The 10,715-nt window shown below is 47.3% G+C and overlaps 4 non-coding genes across 4 annotated transcripts; all 4 read left to right on the forward strand.

The window, feature by feature from the left end:
* The first annotated feature begins 586 nt into the window (after positions 1–586).
* Positions 587–659, forward strand: TRNAV-CAC (transfer RNA valine (anticodon CAC)). Its single transcript has one exon. It is a non-coding gene; the product is annotated as a tRNA-Val (tRNA).
* A 1,813-nt stretch (positions 660–2,472) lies between these two features.
* TRNAV-CAC (transfer RNA valine (anticodon CAC)) lies at positions 2,473–2,545 on the forward strand. The gene has a single exon. It is a non-coding gene; the product is annotated as a tRNA-Val (tRNA).
* Positions 2,546–2,778: 233 nt separating this feature from the next.
* TRNAV-CAC (transfer RNA valine (anticodon CAC)) lies at positions 2,779–2,851 on the forward strand. Its single transcript has one exon. It is a non-coding gene; the product is annotated as a tRNA-Val (tRNA).
* Positions 2,852–7,352: 4,501 nt separating this feature from the next.
* TRNAV-CAC (transfer RNA valine (anticodon CAC)) lies at positions 7,353–7,425 on the forward strand. Its single transcript has one exon. It is a non-coding gene; the product is annotated as a tRNA-Val (tRNA).
* The last annotated feature ends 3,290 nt before the right edge of the window (positions 7,426–10,715 follow it).

The following is a 10,715-nucleotide window of genomic DNA, read 5'->3' on the forward strand; positions in this document are numbered from 1 at the left end:
TTATGCAGGAAGCCCGAGACAGTGGAACATGTTTTCCTAGAATGTTGGGATCCAATTTTTTATTGGGATGTCCTTCAGAGGACGATTAAAAAGGAACTACCTTTAAGTCCTTACGGCATCCGGTACTTATCAGTTGAAAGTGAAGAAGTACCCTACGATTTAATTATGCTTCTTGGCCTCCACAGTTTGTGGAAAACGCGAATGCAGGTGCGACATGCAGACATAAATACAAGATCCACACGTGAAAACTTCATCGAAAGTGTTGTTTATCTTCGCGAATGTTTCAGGGCTCAGACTGATCCACCAGAGTGGATATCACTGTTTGATGATTTGTCACAAATGAAAAGTTTTTAGCACCACTCGCGTCAGTCCAAGTGTGGCTGAAGTGTTTTATCATGTTACTTTGTGTTATGGGTCCAAAAATGGCAATAAAGAAAAAAAAATGTAGCGGTTATCACGTGCGCCTCACACGCGCAAGGCCCCCGGTTCGATCCCGGGCGGGAACAATGTACTTCCTTTTTTTTTATATTGCAATCGCATACATGCAGAAAAAAAACGGGGAGGAAAATAGCCTGATGAGTGCTCGGTTCCCGTGGTGTAGCGGTTATCATGTGCGCCTCACACGCGCAAGTCCCCCGGTTCGATCCCGGGCGGGAACAATGTACTGCCTTTTTTTTTTCTATTGCAATCGCATACATGCAGAAAAAAAACGGGGAGCAAAATAGCCTGAGGCGTGCTCGGTTGCCGTGGTGTAGCGGTTATCACGTGCGCCTCACACGCTCCCCTCAGTCCACTTCTGTTTGCTATTTATATAGAGGCCATGTGTGTGGCAATAAATGAAAATGACAAAATACGTGGTTTTAGATTAGCAGCGACAGAAGTCAAACTACTTGCGTATGCAGATGACATCGCAGTGTGTTGCATAGATAAACCAAGTGTAACCGAAGCAATATCTATAGTCAAACACTTCTGTGAAGTCACGGGTGGCAGAATAAATTGGGGCAAATCTCTTGGGCTGTGGCATGGGGATTGGCTGTCCGCACCAGACTATTTTGCGAATGTGACCTGGGTGGAAACTCCCAAGACGTATCTCGGAATTCCCTTAGACAGTTACAATAGCAGTGATGAATATTGGAGGAACCAAACAAGTGAAATTAAAGAAAAAGTTGACAAATGGAAAGCTACTAACCTGTCTGTTTTTGCAAGAGCGACAGTTCGTAACATCTTTTTAGTCGCCAAGTTATACTACGTTATACAAGCGTTATATTGTTCTAGAGTAAATGTGCAAAAGCTGCACAGAGTGTTTGCGGTGTTCATCTGGGGTTCAACCTGGGAAAGGGGCAGACGAACAAATCTGTTCAGAAGAGTGAAGGACGGGGGTGTGGGTTTGGCGCATGTTTTTGTTCGACAACTATTAAACCGATTTTTGTTTTTCCGCGATGTGCGCAATCCTTTTCTGCGCACAGCATGTCAACTCAGATTGACCGACGCATTGCCGGCACATGTTGCCAGTACGGCCGGCTTGACCGGAAGACTTCGTGGCTATTTTAAGGAAGTGGTAGACAGTGTGCGTTTTCTTACTGTTCGTTTTTCAAGTGATTACCTGTGTCAAGTGAAAAGGAAAACGCTGTATAAAGATGTGTGTGACATTGTTTTCCCAGTGCCGTTATACAGAGCCATGTACAGTGGAGGGCAAGGACAGGACGTCCTTAAACGGGTTAAACGCATGCAGGTGCTACCAGGGGTAAAATCCTTCTTTTTTAGGCTCCACACTGGAACCCTGTCAGTGAAGACGTTTATGGAAGAACGAGGCTGTCTCGTACCGTGGGGTTCTCAGTGCTTGATCTGCAAGAAGCCGGAAACCATAGGTCATGTGTTCTTGCACTGTTGGGCTGCTGTGTTCTTCTGGGACGTCTTGAAGCGAACCCTGAAGAAAGAATTACCTGTAAGCCCCCAAGATATCACGTATCTGCCTATTAAGGATGAAGACGGGGTCCCATATGACTTCATTATATTGAATGCTCTCCACTGTATATGGCGGGCGCGAATGGCTGGGCACCACTGCGATCCCGACGCGCGGCCGGTTCATATATATTTCAGAGAATCTATGTCGCGGTTTGTTGATATACAGAAAATGCAAGAATGTCCACCGGATTGGCTGTCGAGGCTAGAAGCTCTCACAGCCATGAAGGAATTTTAATTTGACAACGCCGGTCCTATACGGACGGATGGCATTATTGTAATTTTTTTCCGCCTTTTTGGATTTCTGTGATGCGTGTAATATTTGTATTTTCTGTGTTATGTCAAAGACCGGCATTAAATTTAAAAAAATAATAATAAAAAAACGTGCGCCTCACACGCGCAAAGCCCCCGGTTCGATCCCGGGCGGGAACAATGTACTTCCTTTTTTTTCTATTGCAATCGCATACATGCCGAAAAGAACGAGGAGAAAAATAGCCTGAGGCGTGCTCGGTTCCCGTGGTGTAGCGGTTATCACGTGCGCCTCACACGCGCAAGGCCCCCGGTTCGATCCCTGGCGGGAACAACGTACTGCATTTTTTTTTTCTATTGCAATCGCATACACGCAGAAAAAAACGGGGAGGAAAATAGCCTGAGGCGTGCTCGGTTCCCGTGGTTTAGCGGTTATCACGTGCGCCTCACACGCGCAAGGCTGCCGGTTCGATCCCTGACGGGAACAACGTACTGCATTTTTTTTTTCTATTGCAATCGCATACACGCAGAAAAAAACGGGGAGGAAAATAGCCTGAGGCGTGCTCGGTTCCCGTGGTGTAGCGGTTATCACGTGCGCCTCACACGCGCAAGGCCCCCGGTTCGATCCCGGGCGGGAACAATGTACTTCCTTTTTTTTTCTATTGCAATCGTATACATGCAGAAAAAAAAAACGGGGAGGAAAATAGCCAGAGGCGTGCTCGGTTCCCGTGGTGTAGCGGAAGTGATGGTGGCCGGAAGTGGTGGTTCCCGTGGTGGCCGGAAGTGATTCCACTTCCGGCCACCGTAGTGTACGGTCGTGTAATGTCGAGCTCCCTTGGAGCGGCGAATGCGGCCCGGCCAGCAGGGCCGCGGTAACAGGACAGATGCACAGGATTCTACGGAATATGACGTTATTTTGCCACAACTGCCATCAGGTTCGTCTGTTTTAAATACTGCTTTTCTTCGCGGCAGCGTTAAAGCCAGGCCGTTTCGAGCTGAGGACCTCCGAGATACATTGGATCGTCTGGAACTGCTCCCCAAGGTAGTTGCCTTGGGGGCGTTTCAGATGAATCACGTGTGGGCGGTCACCTTCAAGACTGCGGAAGGAATGAAGAAGTTGCTCGCCGTCACTGATGTGACTGTGAAGAATCACCGCTGCCTCGTGATAGATCCGAGCACCCATACTGTCCGCCTAAGGCTCTATTGGCTGCTTTACCACATACAAGATGAAGACGTGCGCGCTGCTCTTGCACCGTACGGAAAAGTGACGGACGTTTGCAGAGAGCAATGGCGTGTACCAGGAGTCGGCGATAAGGGCTCCTCGACACGGACGGTTAATCGGCAGCTCAAGGGTGGCGTGACTTTGGATGACCTGCCACACCAGCTACGAGTGTGTGGCATTACGGCCCTTGTGGTGGTACTGGGGAGACCGCCGCTTTGCCTGCGGTGTCAGCGAACAGGGCACATTCGCCGAGACTGCCGCGTCCCACGGTGTAAGCTCTGTCGTCGGTTCGGACATGACGATAGCCAGTGCGCTAAAACCTACGCAAGCGTAGCGAGCCTAAGGAGCCATGGCAGGATGAATGGGTTCACTTGAACTAGTATGCTTGTTTTTCTTCTTCTTAAAAAAAAATGGAGATGGCTTCAAAATCTGTAATAGCGCTACGCATTGGTACGCTCAATGTCCGAGGCCTGGGCGCGAAAAGGCGGCAGTACCAGGTCAGCCGGTTACTGCAAGAAAATGATTTAGACATAGTCGCTCTACAGGAAACAAAAATTGAAAGTGAAGAGCGCACCGACCGAATGGTTCAAACATTTAGAGCGCGGTACAGTGCGTGCGTTTCCCATGCTGTCGGGTGTTCCGGTGGGTGTGTTTTGTTGTTGCGCAAATCTTTAGAAATTGTACCGCAATCCGTATTTGTTTGTGATGAAGGTCGAATGATTGTGTGTGACTTTTCGCTTTGGGATTCGGAATGGCGGGTAATTTGCATATACGCCCCAAATAATGAAAGAGAACGCCGTGACTTTTTTGGAAAACTTGATGTCTATTTGAAATCTGAGCGCTATATTATCTTGCTGGGAGACTTCAATTGTGTTTGTTTTTCTGACGACCGCAATAACAACTTGCTTGTACGCGATCAAAGTGCAGGTTTCTTGCTCGCAGCAACCCGAGAGCGTGAATTAGAAGATGTTGGTACGGTGTTTTGCAGTGGAAAGCAGACTGTGTTCACGCATTTCCAACGGGGCAGTCACGCGAGATTAGATCGAGCTTATATTTCAGCGAGACTGGTTCCGTTGTGTAGAAGCTATGACGTGAGGCATGTATCCTTCAGCGACCACAGTCTTGTAATGTTCTCGCTCGGCAAGAGAAAAGAAAACCGCCCTTTTAATTGGTGCTTATGGAAATTCAACGTCAAACTTCTGGACGACGCAACCTTTCTCGCGTTTATAAAAGAACATATACGAGAGATGCTTGCTAGTGAATCCGCGGGGTTTATAGCGATGTGGGAAGAGTTTAGACAGGAATTTAAAATAACAGCCATTGAAAGAGCCTCTGTGTTACGCTACAATGAAAAAAGAAAAGAAAATGAATTGCGAAATAAGCTTAACGTATTGTTGTCGATAAAATGCCCACAGCCAGAAGAGTTGTCAACAGAGATAAGGAATGTAAAAAATGAGCTTGAAATCATTGATGTCAAGAGATATAGGGGGTCAGTGATACGTGCGCGCTCAGAGCATTTGTGGCTCGGGGAAACGCCCACAAGGCGCGCTTTGGGCGAAGAGAAGAGATACGCATCGCAAAATGAAATAAAAGAAATTGAATACGGCAACGTGCGTAGTACCGATAGTAATACAATACAGCGTGCCTTCTTCGAACACTACCGAGAGTTGTTAAGCTGCAAAGGAGCGGTAGAAGCTGGCTTTGATAGCGAATACTTGCCTTTAATGCCGAGGCTAGATGATGACGTCAAGACAGTCCTCGAGGAACCGATTACGTTGAATGAGATCGAAACCGCCATTGATGAACTCAAACCTGGAAAGGCGCCCGGACCTGATGGCCTAGGCGCAGCTTTCTACAAGGCATTTAAGCATGAACTAGCAGTCATTTTACACCGTGTTCTAGCCGAGGCTTATAAAGTAAAATACATGCCGCCTTCTTTCAGAAAAACCTATACAGTGCTGATCCCGAAATGCGAAGACCCTGTAAAGCTGCTCTCAGTGCGGTCGTATCGCCCCATAACTTTATCCAATGTAGATTATAAGATATTCATGAAGGTGTTAGCAAGAAGGTTGCAATCAGTGATGACATCAATAGTAGGCCCACACCAAACTTGTGGCATAAAAGGCCGCTCGATACTTAATAACATACATGTGGCAAGAAGTATTCTGGAGTGTTGCGATGCCTGGGAAGGAAGAGTTGCTATGATGCAACTAGACATGGAGAAGGCCTTCGACCGTGTTGTGCACAGTGTGATCTTTTCTATTCTAGAGCACGTGAATGTTGGAAACATTATATTAGAAGGCTTAAAACTGTCTTACGAAGGGTGTAGCACCAACTTATTAGTGAATAAACAACTCTCTGGTAATATTACCTTTTGTAGAAGCATAAAACAAGGATGCCCAGCTTCGTCACTTCTCTTCGCAATTTATTTGGAGCCTTTTTGCTTAAAAGTTATACACAATGAGAAAATACGCGGTTTCCGTTTAATGGGCAGTGAAGTTAAAATTCTCTCCTATGCGGATGATGCAGCCGTCTTTTGTGGGGATAAAGAAAGTGTCCGTGAAACCGTTAAACAAGCTCGAACGTATTGCAAAATGTCTGGAAGCGCTGTTAACTGGGAGAAGTGTGCCGGTTTTTGGCATGGCAGCTGGGATGAGAAGCCCAATGTCTTTGAAAATTTACAGTGGACAGTCTCTCCTACAAAATATCTAGGAGCACCTTTAAACTGGTATGACGAGCCTACAGAATACTGGAGAGAAGAAGCTGAGAGAATGCGCCAGAAAACTACGAAATGGGGAGGAAAAAATTTATCCATATTTACCAGGTCAACTATTTGCAATACGTTCCTTGTTGCGCGGATTTGGTATGTGTTGCAGGTGCTCGCTATGTCACGAACTAGTGCGCAGAAATTGCATAGAATTCTTGCAACGTTTGTATGGAATTCCCCATGGGAACGCACAAGTCGTCTCAACTTATTTCACTCACTAAAAGCAGGAGGGCTCGGCTTAGCTCATCTTTTTCTGAGGCAGATTGTCTCAAGGTTTATTTTCTTGCGGGACCAGCATGACCCATTTTTGCGAGCAGTGCTTCAAGTGAGACTGCAGAATGCTCTCCCCGAGTTTATTGTGTCATCGTGTGGCGATACTGGAAGCGGCTTGTGCGGGTATCTACGCGAAGTTGTAAGTGCCTTCAAGATTCTTCGAGTACGTTTCTCTTTTGATTATCTCATTATAGTATCAAAGAAACAATTGTACAAAGATCTCCGTGACGTGATGCTTCCAGTACCTTTATATCAAGCCATTTTTTCTGTCGGTCCGGGTAAGGATGTTTTAAAGAGAGTTAAAAAAATGCCGGTTCGGTCGTCTGTGAAAACTTTCTTTTTTCAACTCCATAGTGGCACGCTCCCAGTCAAACCCTGGCTGCAGGAAAAGGGCTTTTTTCTTCCCTGGTCAGTTGATTGCATTTTATGCCGCAAGCCAGAAACAGTAGCACATATATTCCTAGACTGTTTAGATTCAATTTTTCATTGGGACGTCCTCCAGAGAACGCTGAAAAAAGATTTGCCCCTCACACCATATGGAATTAACTTTCTTGCGGTTAACAATGACGGGGGCGTGCCCTATGACATGTTCATGGTATTAAGCATGCATAGCATGTGGAAAACCAGAATGGCTGTCAGACATGCAGATCCTATTGTAAGATCGGTAAGAGAAAACTTCATTGAAAGCATTGCCTATATCCGAGATGTGTACCAGTCCCAGGACGAACAGCCAACATGGTATCGTGTACTTAATGACCTAGTGTCATTAAAACGTTTTTAGCAATGTCGCGTCAACAAGCTACTGGTTGGCGCTTTTAAAATTTTTGTGTTGGTTTCTCTGTTTTGTGTTGTCACATTGGAAATAAAGAAAAAAAAAAGGTTCCCGTGGTGTAGCGGTTATCACGTGCGCCTCACACGCGCAAGGCCCGCGGTTCGATCCCGGGCGGGAACAATGTACTTCATTTTTTTTTTCTATTGCAATCGCATACATGCCAAAAAAAAAAAACGGGGAGGAAAATAGCCTGAGGCGTGCTTGGTTCCCTAGGTGTAGATTCTACTTCCGGCCACCGAGCGTGACGGACGCTGAATCATGAGCTCCGTTGGAGCGGCGATTGCGGCCCTTGCTAGCCGCGGTAACAGGAACCAAGAAGGAGAAGATTACCCTTTTGTTTTGCCACAACTGCCAACAGGACGCATCATCACCAATACGGTATTTCTGCATGGCGACGTGCGAGCACGGCCTTACAGAGTCGAAGATTTCAGGGACGCTCTTGCTCTGGCCGGTATGCTGCCGGAAGTTGTTGCACTCGGTGCCTACCAGATTAACCACGTCTGGGCGGTTACCATGTCCAATGCAGACGCTACCAAGAAGCTACTAGCCTTGAAGGAAATGACAGTAAAGGGGCGTCACTGCGTCGTAGTGGACCCACAGGATCGGCAAGTGAAGTTACGCCTTCATTGGCTTATTCATGGTGTAGCTGATGATGACGTGCGTACAGCGCTTGCCGCTTTTGGAAAGGTGGTAGACGTGCAGCGTGAGCGTTGGCGCGTTCCGGGAGTCCACGACAAGAACTCGACCACCCGGACGGTGCTGTTGAAGTTGAAAACTGGGTTGAAGTTGGAGGATCTACCCCACCAGGCACGGGTCGCTGGAGAACTTGCACTAGTGGTTGCTCCGGGTCGCCCAATGCAGTGCCCTCGCTGTCAGGGCTCTGGACATGTCCGGCGAGACTGCAAAGTACCCCGGTGCACGATATGACGGCGATATGGACACGAAGACGGGCAGTGCACGCGGTCCTACGCCACAGCTACTGGGCAAGGTGTGAACCAGTACACCGAGAAGCATCTGATGGATGTGACCGAAGCCGAGGAGGCAGCGAAAGGATGCGGAGACCTGGAAGCCCATAAGGAGCAGACCAGCGAAAAGACACCAGAAGGCAAGCAAAGCCAGTCAACAATGGAGGCTACAGCCAAGCAGCCAGCAGCAGAGACCGGTCCCTCAACATCACCTGCGCCCGCGCACGAGGACACAATGGAAATCATTCAAACAGAAGGCTTCGACGCTGAGTCAACTAAGACGGGTATACCAAACAGCTAGGCCTCCAACCCCAGAATTAGCCCGGCCGTCAAACGGCCGCTTGAAGGAACTGCCGACCAGCAGCCGCCCACGGGGAGACGCCCCAGCCTTAAACCGCGGCCAAATGTCAAAACGGAGAGGAAGGCCACTCCCGAGCTGCCGAAGCAGCACCAAGACACTGGGCAACCGGGCGGATCCGAAGGCGTCTAGCTGTACGCTAGACGTGCGAGGTAAGCGTCATGCTTCGGGTCCTACAACCTCGATTGAAAAAACATGGCACACAAGATGTCGTTTAGTTTGGCAACGTTAAATGTTCGAGGCCTGGCCGCAAAGAAAAAGCAGAACCAAGTGTATAGATTGTTAGCGGACCACGACCTCGACATTTTGGCCGTGCAAGAAACAAAAGTTGAAGGGGAGGAGGAGACCCGAAGCATGATGCTTCGCTTTACGTCTCGTTATTATGTGGCAGTGAGTCATGCGGTGGGCAAGTCAGCGGGATGCCTAGTATTTTTGAAAAAGTTAGCGGGCCTTGTTGTAGATAATGTTCATTCATGCCAAAGTGGCAGATTGGTCGTTGTTGATTTTCATTATAGTGAGGTCAATTGGAGGGTAATATGTGTTTACGCGCCGAACGGTACAGAAGAGAGGCACAGATTTTTTCTTGGCATTGCGCAGTATCTGAGTAATAACAAACATGTTCTTATGCTGGGAGATTTTAACTGCGTTTTGAACACTCGAGACCGAAGCAACGAGCACGGGTATAAAGATAGAAGCAGCCAGCTATTGTCACGGTTAATTGCAGAACATGATGTAGATGATGTAGCAGAATGCCTTGAAGGAGCGAGAGAAGTGCAGTTTACGCATTTTCAAGGACTGAGTCACGCTCGCCTTGACCATATTTATGTGTCGATCGAGATACTACCATTGTGCACCCAGTATCATGTAGAACCCGTGTCGTTCTCGGACCACTGTCTAGTTAAATGACTGATGGGAAGCAAGGAAAAACAAAACACATTTTCATGGGATTTGTGGAAAATAAACGTAAAGCTCCTGAGCGACGAATGTTTTATTCAAGCTGTGAAAGAGGCGATAGACGATATGAAAACAGAACAGATGCCCAGTGTTGGCGCACAATGGGACTTATTAAAGCAACATGTCAAAATGAAAGCCATAGAGCGATCTAGCTGCCTTAAGTATGAGGAAAAAGTCCAAGAAAGAAATTTAAGAACGATGCTCGAAAGGCTCGTTAAGCTTGAGTGTCGAGAGCCGGGCAAGTTTAAAGACATCTGTAGCATAAAACAGAAACTCGAAGTGATGGACGAAGAACGCTGTCGGGGAGCGCTCGTGCGGGCCAGAGCCGAGGCTTGGGCTGCCGGGGAGACGCCCACAAAGCGAGCGCTGGGAATCGAAAAGGCCCATGCTCGCCGCAAGCACATCGACGTGATAGAGGAAAACGGTGTTGAGATAACAGTTACAGAGGGCATAGGCGAAGCGTTTTTTCGATTCTATGAAAGGCTGTTTGCCCATAAATCAGTAGATGTGGAAGGTTTTAAAACAACATTCTTAGAACGCATGCCGCGGCTGTCAGAAGAAAGAAAAGCAGTTCTCGAAGCACCGATATCAATAGCAGAAATAGAAAAGGCGATAGATGATCTTAACCCTGGCAAGTCGTCCGGGCCTGATGGTCTGAGCGCGGCATTTTACAAAGCATTCAAACATGACCTTTCCTCTGAGTTGAAAGATGTCTTTGATGAGGCATTTGAGTTGGGAACGTTGCCTCTGTCATTCTCCCAAGCACATACTGTGCTCATTCCAAAAACAGAGCAAAAGGATAAGCTAAGACTTGTGACCTCATACAGACCAATTTTACTAACTAACTGTGATTATAAAATATTTATGAAAATATTGGCTGGCAGACTTCAGACAGTTATAACGCAGATTGTACGATCCCATCAAACCTGTGGTATTAAGGGTCGCTCTATCTTTACTAATATTCATTCTATGAGGTGTGTACTTGAGTGTTGTGATGCCTATCGGTCGGCTGTCGCAATCCTTCAGCTTGACCTAGAAAAGGCATTCGATTGTGTACCTCATGCCATTTTGTTTGCCATACTTGAACATGTTAATTTTGGCTCAATCATCACAGACGGTATATCCATAGCGTA

The sequence above is a fragment of the Dermacentor albipictus genome, unplaced genomic scaffold (assembly GCF_038994185.2).
Source record: "Dermacentor albipictus isolate Rhodes 1998 colony unplaced genomic scaffold, USDA_Dalb.pri_finalv2 scaffold_11, whole genome shotgun sequence".
Classification (NCBI taxonomy): domain Eukaryota; kingdom Metazoa; phylum Arthropoda; class Arachnida; order Ixodida; family Ixodidae; genus Dermacentor; species Dermacentor albipictus.